The sequence below is a fragment of the Mustela nivalis genome (genome assembly GCF_964662115.1).
Source record: "Mustela nivalis genome assembly, chromosome: 3".
NCBI classification, from domain to species: domain Eukaryota; kingdom Metazoa; phylum Chordata; class Mammalia; order Carnivora; family Mustelidae; genus Mustela; species Mustela nivalis.
In genome coordinates this window covers 127,693,082-127,708,654 of record NC_139022.1, presented here as the reverse complement: position 1 = coordinate 127,708,654, position 15,573 = coordinate 127,693,082, and the positions used below count along the sequence as shown (strand labels likewise).

The 15,573-nt window shown below is 37.7% G+C and overlaps 1 long non-coding RNA gene across 14 annotated transcripts in view; it reads left to right on the top strand.

Annotated features, from left to right (window-relative positions):
- LOC309861534 overlaps positions 1 to 15,573 on the top strand; it is a 72,632-nt gene that overhangs the window by 42,835 nt on the left and 14,224 nt on the right. For 7 of the 14 annotated variants that reach the window (XR_014309991.1, XR_014309994.1, XR_014309996.1 and 4 more), the window contains one exon: positions 5,940 to 6,016. The exons of 4 other annotated variants lie outside the window; for them this stretch is intronic. This is a non-coding gene — a long non-coding RNA (uncharacterized lncRNA). Of the gene's footprint in view, positions 1 to 5,939; positions 6,017 to 9,997; positions 10,071 to 15,573 lie in introns of all 14 variants that reach the window. 3 more of the 14 variants (XR_014310002.1, XR_014310003.1, XR_014309993.1) reach the window with 3 other exon arrangements.

Below are 15,573 nucleotides of genomic sequence, written 5' to 3'. Positions count from 1 at the left end.
CTATCCTTTTATTTTCCCTTTTGCTTGTCACCTTTATTGTTTTTTTTTTTTTAATTGACTTTTTTTTTTTTTTTTTTTTTTTAAGAGCAGTTAAAGTTCACTGCAAAACAGAGGGGGAAGATACAGGTTTCCCATATACCTCCTTCCCCAAACCTGCATAGCCTCCTAATTATCAGCATCTCTTGTGAGTTGCTACATTTGTTATAATTGATGAACCTAACTGATTGACACATCATAGCTGCCCAAAGCCCATAGTTTACCTTGGGCTCACTCTTGATGTTGTATCGTTCTGTGGGTTTGGACAAGTATTCATTATGGTATCACGCAGAATATTTTCACTGCCCTAAAAATCTGTGTTCTATCTATACATATAACTGCTGATATTTTTACTGTGTATGTAGTTTTGCCTTTTCCAGAATGTCATATAGTTAGAATTACAGGTATGTAGCATTTTCAGATTGGCTTCTTTCACTTAGTAATATGTACTTAAGGTATCTCCGTGTTTTTTCATGACTTGATAGCTCATTTCTTATTGTCACTGTGTAATACCCCATTGCCTCTGTATATCATAGTTTATCCTTTAGTCCACTGAGGGTCAAAATATTGGTTGCTTGCAAGTCTTGACAATTATGAATAAAGTTTCTATAACCATTCATGTGTAGGTGTTTGTGTGGACATAAGTTTCAATTCCTTTGGGTAAGTACCAAGGAGAGCAATTGCTGAATGGTGTTTAGTTTTGTAAGAAACCACCAGCTATCTTCCAAAGTGGCAGTACCGTTTTGCATTCCCACCAGCAATAAATGAGAGTTCCTATTGATTCACAACCTTGTCAGCATCTGGTATTGTCAGTGTTCTGGATTTTGGCCATTGTTAGATAGGTGTATGGTGGTATCATGTTCCACCTCATTTTGCTCTTAGGTTATACCTTCTCTTCTAGCTTACATGCTTCTTGAAGGCAAGGGTCATGCACAGCTTTTTACCCTCAACCACTCCTAGTGTATTCACTTGCATGTAAAGTCACTCAGAAGTGTGCCAAAACATTGAAGATGATGAATGTCTTTGAATTGGTTAAGAGTTCCGTTAGAGGGGAAGAACTATCACTTACTGAATAAATTTGTCAACCATTTGAAATATTTGCAATTTCCCTGTTAATCCTCACAATAGTCTTATGATAAAGACAAAATTATTTCCATTTTGCCAAAAATGGACTAACTGAGGCTTAAAGTAGTAAGTGAATTGCCCATCATCAGTAGAGTCAGCTAGACCTGTGGTTCTAAAGAAGATCTGTCTGGCCTAAAGCTGATTTCATGAGAATGGGCTGTACCTGCAGTTAGAGCCATGCTCCCAATCTTAGATGCCCATGGGCCAGGTAGACAAGGGAGGATGCTGGGGGTGGGGGTGGAGTAAAGAAGGGGGCAGCCTCTACTTACCTCTAGTTAACTATTTTTTTTTAAAGATTTTATTTATTTATTTGACAGAGAGATCACAAGTAGGCAGAGAGGCAGGCAGAGAGAGAGAGAGAGGGAAGCAGGCTCCCTGCCGAGCAGAGAGCCCGATGCAGGACTCGATCTCAGGACCCTGAGATCATGACCCGAGCCGAAGGCAGTGGCCCAATCCACTGAACCACCCAGGCGCCCCACCTCTAGCTAACTATTAAACAACATTTTTAGAATCAGAGAATCCATAAATTTGGATTTTTTTTTTGGAGGGGATTGCAAAATCTTCCAAGTTTTATACTTTGGCACCCAATTTAATAATAACACTTAAAAAGTAAATAGAGGTCTGTAGGCCAAATTTAGGCTACAAAGGGAAGGTTTCTAGCTATTGTATTAAAGAATAGTTTGAAAAAGTAGCAGCTCTTTTTCCCCAAGTATGTATTGTAATCCCAAATGAAGTAAAATACTGCCTGTCAAGAAAAACTTAGAGAGCTATCATTAATAGTTCACTCTTTTGATGGTATGTAAAATGTGTATGGATAATACTTGTTAAGAAGTAGTTACCAATCTACTATTCAGTGTGGAGCCCAGCTAGTGAATGAATATGGTTACTATTTTATTCCAGATGAAAAGAAGTTCTAATCTAGAACTTCATGAAAAGAGCAAAAGCGTTTATTGAGCTGTGAACTGATGCTGCATACTCAACTATCCACAATTTCTAAGTATCTTATGCAAATATATGCACTTTCCCACAAGAAATTACAAATAACATACGTATGTAACCACATATAGCTTTGGTGTTAATTGCTAGTTGTCCATTATGAGTATGTAGATCGTGCCCTTTGTCAGAAGCAGCTAGAGTAGTCTCTTGTTCTTCCTCTTGGTCCTATCTTTTGTTATCCTGATCCAGGTCATCAGCCTGTGTTGTTTTTGTCAGTGGCCAGGGTAGTCTAGTCTCTCTTTTGACACAAGTGTTATGATAATTACAGAAAACTCTTTCTGCTGCATCTCTTGAAGTTTGCATCTGCACAGAGCTTAGCTGAATTTTTATTGTTTTAACAATTTCTGTTCCTAGCAGCTATTTGAGGATGTGATGTAGGGAGGTAAAGCCCCCTCACTGTCAGTGTTTGAATGTCTCTAAATGTTCTCATTTGGCGTTCCCTTGGAGAGACAGATTTAATGAGCTTCCATGATTTCTATGTAGAAAAAAGAATGTCTTCTAGGATATTGCTAAGGCTTAAATGTCGGTTCGTCAATGATCATGCCTCACCTTTCATTGTGGGTATGTTGGCTTTCCTACTGTAAGGATATTTCTTGTCCTTGGATTTTTCAAAATGTCCTGCCCTTTTATTCTATTTTTTTTTTTTTTTAGACTTTATTTATTTGACAGAGATAGATCACAAGTAGACAGAGAGGCAGGCAGAGAAAGAGAGGGGAAGCAGTCTCCCTGCTGAGCAGAGAGCCCGATGCAGGACTTGATCCCAGGACCCTGAGATCATGACCTGAGCCGAAGGCAGCAGCTTAACCCACTGAGCCACCCAGGCGCCCTGTCCTGCCCTTTTAAAGTGGGGTGTGTTGGGGCACCTGGGTGGCTCAGTGGGTTAAGCCGCTGCCTTCGGCTCAGGTCATGATCTCAGGGCCCTGGGATCGAGTCCCGCATCGAGTCCCGCATCGGGCTCCCTGCTCAGCAGGGATCCTGCTTCCCTCTCTCTCTCTGCCTGCGTCTGTGTCTACTGTGATCTCTCTCTGTCAAATAAATAAATAAAATCTTAAAAAAAAAATAAAAATAAAGTGGGGTGTGTTCTTTTACTCTGTCCTGCTTCCCTCTTTTCTTCTCTCCTTGTTTTGCTCTGCCAGAGAAACCACTTTAACTATTTGAACTTATTTTAGAATTTAACAGCATGCTTTCACTGCACTTTGTTGATTTTTAAATTTTCAGTGTTATCTATGCAATTTCAAATGAGAGGATTTAGCTCTATTTCATGCTTGATCTCTACCACAAAACAAAATCTTCCCATTTCCCTGTTTTTTTCAGTAGGATTAATAGAAATTTGTTAGATTGGTATTCCTATAGTCAATGTCTATATTATTATGGCTCTATAATCACTATTCACAATCAAGTCATGAATTATGCTATAATGTATTTTTTCTACTGTTCTGAAATTTCACATTGATGTGTCTTCGTGTACATTTATTTTCATCCACTTTGCTGGTAGCTTCATGTGCCTTTTAAATTTGGAGCTTATGGGGCAACTGGGTGGCTCAGTCAGTTAAACGTCTGCCTTTGGCTCAGGTCATGATCTCAGGGTACTGGGATTGGGCTCCCTGCTCAGGGGGGAAGTCTGCTTCTCCCTCTTCCTCTTCCCCTCCCCCTGCCCATGTTCTCTGTCTCTTACTTGCTCTGTCTAGGTAAATCAATACAATACTAAAAAATAAAATTCACATACCTCTTTAAAAAAATAAATTTGGAGCTTATATCCTTCCATTATGGGGATTTTCTTGAGTAATAATAATATAATAATAATAATAATAATATAGGTTCTTGTTTGGATGGTTCATTTATACCTATTTCCTTCACTCTCTAATTCATTTTATGATGTTGGATCTCTTGGACTATATCTCTAATGTTATTATCTTTAATTTCCTTTTTTCAGTTTTTGCATCTTTATATTCTGATATTCTGAGAGGTCTCTTCTTTACTCTCTCCTTCTCTTCTCTTCTCTTCTCTTCTCTTCTCTTCTCTTCTCTTCTCTTATCACTACTTTGGGTTTAGTTTGCTCTTTGATTTTCCAGTTTCTTAAAGTGAAAAGTTAGGTTGCTGACTTAAGATCTTTCTTCCATTTTAGTCTAGGTTTTTACAGTTATAAATTTTTTTCTTAAGAATATTTTAGCTTCATCCCATAAATTTTAGTAAGTTGTGTTTTTGTTTTCATTCATTTTAATATATTTTCTAATTTTTCTTGTGATTTCTCTTGACCCATTTGTTATTTAGGACTTTATTGTGTGATTTCCATATATTTGTGAATTTCTTTAATATTCTTCTGTTATTGATTTCTAACTACATTCCATTGTTCCTGGAGAACATATTTTGTATTATATAAATCCTTATACATACACTGAAACTTGTTTTATGGCCTAACACCTGGAGTATCCTGGAGAATATTCCATGTGCCCCCAATAATTATATTTTTCTCTTGTTGGTGGAGAGTTCTATAGATCTCTGGGAGGTCTAGCTGGTTTATAGTGTTGTTCACCTCTTCTGTTTTCTTGTTGATATTTTGTTTAGTTATCCTATCCATTATTAAAGGGGGGTTTTCAAGTCACAAGTATTTTTGTTTAATTGTGTATTTCTCACTTTAATTATGTCAGTTTTGATTACATTTATTTGGGGGTTTTGTTAGTTGATATGTTTATAATAATGTCTTCTTGATAGATTTACTTTTTATCATTATAAAATGTCTTTGTCTTTAGTAACAATTTTGTCCTAAGTTTTATTTTATTTGATATGAGTATCACTCTAATTTCTTTTGGTTACTCTTTGCCTGATATATCTTTTACTGTCCTATTACTTTCCACCTATTTGTGTCTTTTACTCTGAAGTGTATGTCTTGTATCTCTTCATCTGTCACTCTCTAACTTTTGATTGGAGTGTTTAATACATTTACATTTAATGCAATTCCTGCCAAGTGATTTATGTCTGCAAGTTTGCTATTTATATCTGTTATATTTTTTGTCTTTTTGTTTCCCTATTCCTCCACTGCTGTTTTGCTTTGTGTTAATTAGGTATTTCCTAGTATACCATTATGAACTCCCTAAGGTTACTATCTTTGTTAGACTACTGGTTTTCAAAGCTATTCCAGAACGAGGTAGAATGTTGGGAATAAGCCAAGTTAGAATACCACAGACCTGATTATCCAATTAAACTCAAGTGTTTTTCCTGAATAATCACCGCTCAAATAGTTTTATGTCATTGGCTAATTTCCAAAGTTCAGAATAAGTTCATTTTGAGAATTTTTGCTAGTATTCCATTAATTTTTATGGGGGAGTGGATTATCAGGTATCCTTTTTCCACCATTACAGAAGTGCCTTCAGAGATTTCTTGAAGTCTATTTTCCATTCTTTCTTTTGGCAAAATTCATTCTCTGTTATTATTATTATTATTATTATTTTTAAGTAAGTGTCTGCTCTTGTTTCTTGGTCATAATAGCTGGGATATTTTCTCTCTCTGAAGATACTATTAAAAGTTAAAAATTTTTTTGCCCTATATTATCTCTGTTTCTTCCAATTTGGTTTAACTTCTTCGTTTTGTCCTCTATTCTATGTTAGAACTCTCTTCAGACAATAATGGCAACTTTAGTAGCACACATTTATTGAGCATCTACTATGTGGTCATCACTCTTCTAATAGATTATACATATTATCTTATTTAATATATATTAACTTATTTCATTCTTCTCACATTAAATATCACTGGTGACTACTATCATTTCTTCCGCTTTACAGATGAGAAGCTGGGCTATAAAGAAGTAAATAACTTGCCTTGAAGTTACATAGTATAAAATTGCAGAGTTGGAATTCAGGTATAGTTTGACTTCTACCTCCTCTTTCTGAAGTAGCTCATCCCTGGGTTATCTGCTTCTATGTACCAGTGGGGTTGTGAACATTCTGATCATATGGGTGGGGCTTGTTGACTGTGTGGCTGTCATCTGTGAGGTAAATTGGGTACTTCTTGGCTTTTCTCATTGCTAATTTCTCTTCCTAGCTTTCTCTTGTCTGCTAATCAGTTATCACTAGTCCATTAGCTTTTTATCATCCACATTTTTTTCTGTTTTTGTTCTCATTTTTTTTTTCCGTTTTACATCTGTGAGTTTATGCCTTAGGGAGATAAAAGGTTTACTATCATCTTAGTAGGGCTTTGGGAAGAACCAGCACTAAATGCATGCTTTCAATACACTGCCTGTTTAATCATTTTAAGCATATCTATCTATCTATCTATCTACCTATCTTAAATCTGTTATGTGAAGTTCTTGAAGGTCTTCCTTCTATCTATCTGCTGGTTTAACATGAACACTAAAATTTTCCTATCCATCTCTATAATTTTGTCTTGCATGTCTATCCTTAGTGGAGGCTTTATCTAAGTGGAGGCTTTATCTATTTATTTCTGTGTGGTTTGGGCTGAGTTTTTCTCCATCTAGATGTTTCTCATTTTCTTCTGCCAGGTGCTCCACGATGTCTTTTTATGTTAATTTCATGCCTTGGGAATATAGGACTCTGCAAAGAGAGTGTGAAATAAAACCGAAGCTCATGGGAAGATGAGCTTTGGTTAAGAATTTTTAGGGGAGGTTCCTCCCACTCCTCATGCCTGAAATTTAGAACTGCACCAGCCTCCATGTTCCTTTTCTGTGCCAGGGAGCATATAGAACACAATTTCACTGAAAACACAGTACTCCGAAGATTGTGGATTAAGCATGAGGGTCTCATTTCCAACTCTCCTCATCTCATAGGTTCCAGGTCTTATGTACAATGTGTGCAGCTATTAAAATCAAAGCCTGTGGGCTAACTGAAACCAGACCAATCCCTTCCCCAATCACCGAACCAGGACAACATGATAATATATTACTGAGTTTCCTTTATCTTCATTTTTGACCCTTGGGGATTTCTCTTACTTTTATTTGAGTGCAGATATGTATTTAAAAGGATACTTGTGATATTTTAACCAGAGTATCTATATGTTTTATAGAGAAAGGTTTTGTGTTAATGATTTGCTATTGTTGCCTGCAGTTCCTAAAATTAACTTTTCTTGTTGAATTATTTCATGTATACCCCATGAATGTTATCCTCCTTTGAAAGTATGTGTGATTTTTTCCATGACATCGCTGCTAAGTCAAGGAATGTTATTTTCCCCAGCTTTATTGGGATATAACTGACATATAACATTGTGTAAATTTAAGGTACATACATGTCAAATTGATGTATTTATAAATTGCAAAATGATCACCAACCACCATAGTGTTAGCTAACACACCCATTGCATCACATAATTACTGTGTCTTTTTGTGGTGAGAACATTTAAGGTGTACTCTCGGCAAATTTCAGGTATATAATATGTATTATTAACTATAATCACTATGATGGACATTAGATCCTCAGAACTTTCTTACCTTATAACTTGAAGGTTTTTTTTTTTTTTTTAAAGATTTAATTTATTTGACAATGAGAGACACAGCGAGAGAGGGAACACAAGCAGGGGGAGTGGAAGAAGTAGAAGCTGAACAGGGAGCCTGATGAAGGGCTTGATCCTGGGATCATGACCTGATCTGAAGTCAGACGCTTAATGACTGAGCCACCCAGGGCACCCGTTATAACTTGAAGTTTATGCTTTTTAGCAACATCTCCCCATTGCCTACCACCCAGCCTCTGGTAACCACCATTGTAGTCTCTGTTTCTGTGAGTTTACCTTTTTTAGACTCCACATATAAGTAATATATAATATTTATATTTTTCTGTGTGATTTATTACACTTAGCATAAAAAGGTCCTTTCATGTTGTTACAAAAGGCAGGGTTTCCTTCTTTCTCATGGGTGAATAATACTCCATTGTATATGTACCACATCTTTTTATCCATTCATTCATTGATAGATATTTAGGATGTTTCCATATCTTGCCTATTGTGAATAATGCTGCACTGATCATGGGAGGGCAGATATCTCTTCAATTCTTTTGGAGAAATACTTAGAATGAGATTGCTTGATCACGTGGTAGTTACATTTTCAAATATTTCTGAGGAATCTTCATATTGTTTTCTATAGTGGTTGCACCAATTTACATTTCCATCAACAGTGTTCAGAGATTCCCTTTTCTCCACATCCTTGCCAACACTTGTTCTGTCTTGTTTTGAGGATAGCCGTTCTAACAGGTGTGAGATGGTATTTCATTTGTATTTCTGTGATGATTAGTGATATTGAGCGCCTTTTCATGTTTAAGAATGTATTTTTAAAGTGGCCTAAAGGAGTTTGAGACTGAACTAGTAGAGGTAATAGTTTCTATTCTGTGAGGATAAGACCTAACTAGAACATGGCATTGTGTTCTAGATACATCACTTTCCAGAATAATAGACTTGTGGTGGGTTATGAGAGGGACAGTTAGCATGGCAAAACATTCTCTTATAAGGATACTTGTGATTGCATTTAGGACCCACCTGGATAATCCAGGACAATCTCACTATCTCAAGATCCTTAATGTAATCATATCCTGCAATGTTATCTTTTTCCCCATATAAGGTAATATTCACGGGTTCCAGGGATTAAGACATGGATATCTCTGGAGGTCTGTTATTCAGCCTACAACAGCTAGCTTTGTGAACATCAAACTATCTTCTTTGCTCTAAGAACACTTTCTACAATATCTTGGGCAAGTGTCCTCTAGCCTCTCTTGAGTAATGTCAGTGTTAGAGAACTAATATCAACAGCCTTTAGATTGTACTTAAATAACTTTTAACCCTTTCCTATTTCCAAGAATCTATGGTTTTGAAATTTTTGTTTTTAAGTTCCTTTTGCAATCTCATTTATGTTTGCTTACTTTCCATTTGTGCAATCTATATAAAAAAATAACATGCTGGGCGCCTGGGTGGCTCAGTGGGTTGAGCTGCTGCCTTCGGCTCAGGTCATGATCTCGGGGTCCTGGGATCGAGGCCCGCGTCGGGCTCTCTGCTCAGCGGGGAGTCTGCTTCCCTCTCTCTCTCTCTGCCTGCCTCTCCATCTACTTGTGATTTCTCTCTGTCAAATAAATAAATAAAATCTTTAAAAAAAAAAATAACATGCTAAGTTCAGGTGAATTTACCCAATCCATATCTGAGAAGTTATTGAGGTTTCATAGTGACCTATTACATTTAATATTTGTGCTGCCGAAGCGAGCACGTGACCTATTACATTTAAAATAAGGAAAGTATATTAATAAAAACTTTATGTTTGCAAGTGTTAAAAAAAATAACTGTGTGATTAAGTCGGTGATAGGAATTTATTGGCTTATATACCAGAGAAATCACAGAATAAGTGTAGCTTCAGCTGGATCCAGGTACTCAGATGGTGTCTTGGTTGCTTAGAAGTTGGTCACTCCATATCTTAGTTTCAGTTTTGTTGAATTGATTTTATTTAGTAAGATAATGCTAGGATGACAGGATGATCACGAGTGACCCAGGCAACCTTGCTATCTTCTTAGACATCCATGGAAAGAGCTCTATTAAAAAAATTTCTAGAATTTGCATTCAGTGGGCTGGCCTAACCTTGAATCGAGCCAGCCCCAATGATATTGCAGGGACGTAGAGTAAGGAGTCTCCAATGAAATATTTAAAAAGCCACTATCAGCAAAAAGAAAATACTTGTTGGTCAGGCTACAAAAACAGATGTGCTATGTAAAACATCATGTAATATGCAAAACATTGCATATGCTATATATAATCGTAGTTTTAGCTGTATGTTTTGCTGGAGGCTTGTGGAATCAATCCCAGTGCTCTATAGCTGTGTGTCAGGCTCTGTCTACATTTGTGTTTGTTTGTATTTTAGATAAAATTTACCAGATGGGAGAAATCCATTGGTGTTGCCTAGCTGGCCTGGTGGAAGAGATCAGAGGATGTGGGTAAATTCATCTTTGAACACATGAATTAAATATGCACAGTAAATGGTTTATTGCACAGCAGGAAATTGGTGCCTAAGCATTGGGGAAGAAAGCAAAGCTAGCAGAGCAGCAAGCCTCATGCAGTCACTCCTATGGTCAGGTCTGAGAGGTGGCGATAGCCAGGAGGCTAGCAGAGTGCTTTGTAGCACAGAGCTCGTCTGAGTGTGCAATATGTTACCTACAGCTGGGTCTGGCATAATCAGCCCTGACTAATGGGAGGTGAGAGGAAGGGGTTCAAGTGCTGAATAAATAAATTACTTAATTACATATTATCAGAGAGAAGAACAGATGGTCAGCTTAGCCCATCTCCTGGTGCCTTTGGCTTCAGAATGGAGAGTAGATCTCATGAGCCCAGAGCAGGTTAGGCTCTTGATTCTATTTATCTGCTGGTCCTACCAGAGGATCATGGTGTTCAGGAATAAACAGGTCACATTTCCCCAAAGCTGAAGGGCTCTAGGTGCTCCAGTGTCCACTCTAAACTACAGTTGGGCAGGCCTAAACTAGTAGGCATTTTCCACTTTGTTCACTTTGGCACTAGATAGAAGTGTAAATGCATTTCATTTCCTGTAAAATGGTTGAAAAGTGATTTTCAATTGAGAATCTAATAAAATGTGAAGGGAGTAGTTGAGCATTTACTGAATGTGCTCATGACTATCTCCTTTCACTTTAGACCATATACTTCTTTTCCTTGGCTTTTGATGTCCCCACAGAAAATCCACTTTTTCTGTGTACTGATTGCTCTGGTGTCAGAGGGAAGTGTGGCTGAGGTTGTATTCTGGAAGCATCACATGTGTTTTCAAATGCCTCAGTTTGGCATGGAAGGGTTCTCAGAGCAGGGTTTCCCACATGCTGGTCTGGTGATGGTTGCCAAGTTGGTTGCATCAAAATCACCTACAATGTTTATTGAAGCTATTTGCTCTTTAGCTCCAAGCATAGAGATTCTGATTCATTAGGTCTTGGATAGGCTCTGGGAATCTGTGTTTCTTCCTAGCTCTACAAATAATTGTGAATTAAGTTTAGAGATCAGTATGTCAGTTGGGTAGCAGGGGAACGGCAAACTCAAAGGGATTATTAAAGAAATGTTAATACAGGTGTGTGGCCAAGTTTAAGAGGAACTTTTAAGGCATCCATAGCCAGTAGTCATGGGAAATAGGCGCAAGGGGAAGAAGTAGTTATCAGACCCTGGTGAAACCTGTAGGTGTAAAAGAGGGCTGGTGGAGGGGAACAATGGACAGCCATTGTCAATCCATGGTCCAGCAGGGAGAAAAAACCTCTCTCACCTTTTGCCCCTTGATCTCTTCCTGGTGCTTTTGTCTAAACTAAAAGGACCAGAGAGTCCTGGCAATGCGGTCTATAGAAGTCAGACTCTTGAGACACCAAACAAGATGGAGAAACTAGAGAGTGGACCTGGAGGGGTAAATAAAGAATATCTAGCTCATGTTGGTACAGATGACATTTTCTAGTTACACATTTGTGTCAATATGTGAATGACCAATAGGCAGGTATGTTTTGTTTTACAGACATACTTTTTTTCTTGGTATAAAATTGCCTCCTCCACAATTTCATCATAGAGACTGGAAACTCTTAAAGAATAGAGGTGGCATCTTTCGAATTAGCTTCCTGTACTCTGCCCACGGTTCAGGCAGTTCATATTCCTTCTTTTGAAAGGGCTTCAAGGAGAATCTTTTGGAAGATCATAACTGTCTACCTGGTTGTCCACTTTACATTTAGTAATATATTTTTAGGATGTTCTATTCTCTCTTATTAAGTAATTGTGGATCTGTATCATTCTATATTCTTGAGGTGATTTTTACTCTGGAGGAAGTTGTTTGTAACCAACAGGATCTTCATGCTGAATGTCTCCTTAAAGAAACCACTTTATTATACTTCGTAAAAGATTGAATTCAGTGGTATTGCTTTCTTTTGGTTTTATGTTAAACATTCATTTCACTGTGTTTGAAGCATACATTTAATGCTCATTAGTAATTATAACTCCACATCAGAAGGATTGGATTAATTTTGATTTTAGTATGTTGCCTATGAAGATTTGAGCACATTTTAAAATACAGCAGTGAAAGAAACTTTATAGAAACTCTTCATGGAATCTCCTGGAGATTTTTTTCTGTAGCTTCTGTTTTAAGACTCCAGCCCCTTCCCCCAATGAAGAAGTTTTGGGCATTTAGAGTCCCCTTTCCTGATGGGAACTAACCACTCAAAAACAAAAACTTGTATTACAGCAATTCATTAGGCCACCTGGGCATGTCTTGTTCTCCCACCAAGGGAATAATATGCATACCAGTCATCAACATCTTCTAAGTACCTGCTGCATCCTAGGCACTTTATATGCCATTTAGTCCTTCCAGTTGCTTAGGCAGAAAGCTTGGAGTAAACTTTGGGTCCTTTCTTGCCACATATCTACATAAATCTGTCAACAATTCCAGAAGCCACTACTTTCAAAATATGTCCAGAATCTGGTCATTTCTCATGACCTGCAGTCCAGGGCATTGGTTCAAATCACCATCATTTCTCCCTTGGATTAGTTAGTCACATCCTAAATGTTTTGTCTGTCTCTTCCTTCTCCCTTCCGTCTTTTTCCTAGAGAGCAAGCAGAGGAAGCCCTGTAAAGATTATCATGTAGTTCCTCTATTTATAGTCCTCCAGTGGCTCCCATCTCGCTCAGAAGAAAAGGCAAAGACATTACCAAAGCTTTATAAGGCTGAACCCTCGCTTTTCCTCAGCTGTCTCTCTGACCTCATCTGCTTTCACTCTCCCCTTCCCTCGCTATATTCCAGCAACAGCATGCTCCTGCTTCCCAGTTTTTACATATGCCATTCCTTGTTCTTACTGGGTTCTCCCTCTAGTTTTTTGCCTGGCTTACTCTCTCATTTCATCCAGATCTCTTAAAATATGACCCTGTAAGAGAAGACTACACTTACTACCATATATAGAGTGCCCACCTGAATCACTCTCTTCACTGCGTTATTTTTCCTCTTAGTGCATATGCATATCACAGTCAGATGTATTTACCTGCTTGTTTCATCCCCTTGAGAATGAAAGCTTCTTAAAGACCAAGACTGTGGAGTTCACTGCTCTGTCTCTGGCCTGTGTTTTAGTACATGACACATAGATGGTGCTCATCAAATATTGGTGGAGTAAATGCATGGATTTGTGAGTATATCAGTTATTCTCAAGAAGAATATGATCTAGCATTTAGCAAAAACAACTCAGACGAGTTTCACCTTAAGGAACATTGTATTGAGTACTCATCTGATAAGCATCTTATCAGCCTTATTGCCAATGAGAGATGTTTTGGTTTACTGCAAAGGAAGGAAATATGCATATTATTCATACACCCCCCACATGTATATGTACACATGTGTATATGTTATATATGAATGTGTATGTTCATATATGTATGAATGTATGAGTGTGTGGAAGAATGTGTGTATGTGTATGTGTATGTGTATGAGTATGAGTGTGTTTGTATATAAATTTTTTTTGGCCCAGGAAAGAGATGTCTTCCTACTCAATATCTCACTGGAGAGTCTCCGTCTTCTACCCTAGGAGTCAGTGCCAGAGGTGGACATGGAAAAAGGAGACAGTGAGGCCTTGCACATGAATGAAGAGACCTGAATGTGGACTGTTAGAGAAATTTATTAGAGGGTTGGACAGTATTCCTCATGGTCTTTGTGAAGCCTTGGACTTCCTAACTGCCAGTGCAATGTGGTATCACAAAGATAATAGCTTTTTCCAGAAGTTCAGTTTTCTATTCCTACCTTGGAAAGCAGTAGCTTAATGAACCTGAGTGGTCAACATTTGTGGTACTCCTCTCTCTCTTCCAGGACCTTTTGAAATATATGTTTTTTGAATTTAGTTTTGCCGGAAAAATCTGCATCCAATTTGAATGAAATTGAATATGTTTCAGGGCTCAAGCAGCATGTCTTCCATCTGAAGCAAAATGGAGATGAATTTCAATTAGATGTTCCCATTATAATCTGTCTCCACCTGTAGTTTTCATCAAAAATTGCTAGGAAGTGTGGTATAATGTATGATCAGGATTTGCCCACTGGCAGCAGTGTCCCATTATCTTAGTAAAAAAGCACAAAATAATTAGTCTGATGCATATAGATAGCAGCTTCTTACAGCGAGTGACTTTAATTGTGGTGAGTAATATATACGAAGTTTGAAGTATTATATATTTCCCTCCCAAGAAGACACCAATTACTAATTCAGTTGACAAAGTAACAATGTTTCAGAAGATTTAATGGAAACAGAACATCGTAGTCAATAGCCACTGTAAAATGTCCATTTTATGGCCTTATTTTTGCCTGAGCTTAATTTATGGTAATTTGGTAGTTACATATAGCCTGGAAGTATGCTGTTGGCTTGAGTTAGTACTTGGGTATTGCATAAATCATAGCTGAATGTGTTGGCTTCATCTAATGCTCTTCTTTCTCCTACAATTGAAATCCTTCTTATCTTGTCATTTCTCTCTCCTCATTCTTACCTGCAAATTCATGGGGCTCTGAGACCTCAGTATTTAGGAGATCACTTCTTCATAGAGTGGCATCTTCCAAATGTCAGGTAGAGTGTTTATGGACTTCACCGAGTGGGGAATTTAGCAAATCTTTTTTGGGAATAGAGTATTTGTACCATCTCACCTTAAATGCTTTAAAGGGAGGTATAATTCCTCTCGCCCTACCCTCCTATTTGCCTCTAAAATCTATACTAATATAAAAGGTGAGGTTTAGTAGTATTATATTATTTGAACTAGGTTGTTTTTTTTTCCTCAGGGCAGGATTGTATTAGTTTTATTTTATTTTATTTATTTATTTATTTATTTATTTTATATAATTTTTATTTTTTATAAACATATATTTTTATCCCCAGGGGTACAGGTCTGTGAATCACCAGGTTTACATACTTCACAGCACTCACCAAAGCACATACCCTCCGCAATGTCCATAATCCCACCCCCTTCTCCCAAACCCCCTCCCCCCAGCAACCCTCAGTTTGTTTTGTGAGATTAAGAGTCACTTATGGTTTGTCTCCCTCCCAATCCCATCTTGTTTCATTTATTCTTCTCGTACCCACTTAAGCCCCCATGTTGCATCACCACTTCCTCATATCAGGGAGATCATATGATAGTTGTCTTTCTCTGCTTGACTTATTTCGCTAAGCATGATACGCTCTAGTTCCATCCATGTTGTCGCAAATGGCAAGATTTCATTTCTTTTGATGGCTGCATAGTATTCCATTGTGTATATATACCACATCTTCTTGATCCATTCATCTGTTGATGGACATCTAGGTTCTTTCCATAGTTTGGCTATTGTGGACATTGCTGCTATAAACATTCGGGTACACGTGCCCCTTTGGATCACTACGTTTGTATCTTTAGGGTAAATACCCAATAGTGCAATTGCTGGGTCATAGGGCAGTTCTATTTTCAACATTTTGAGGA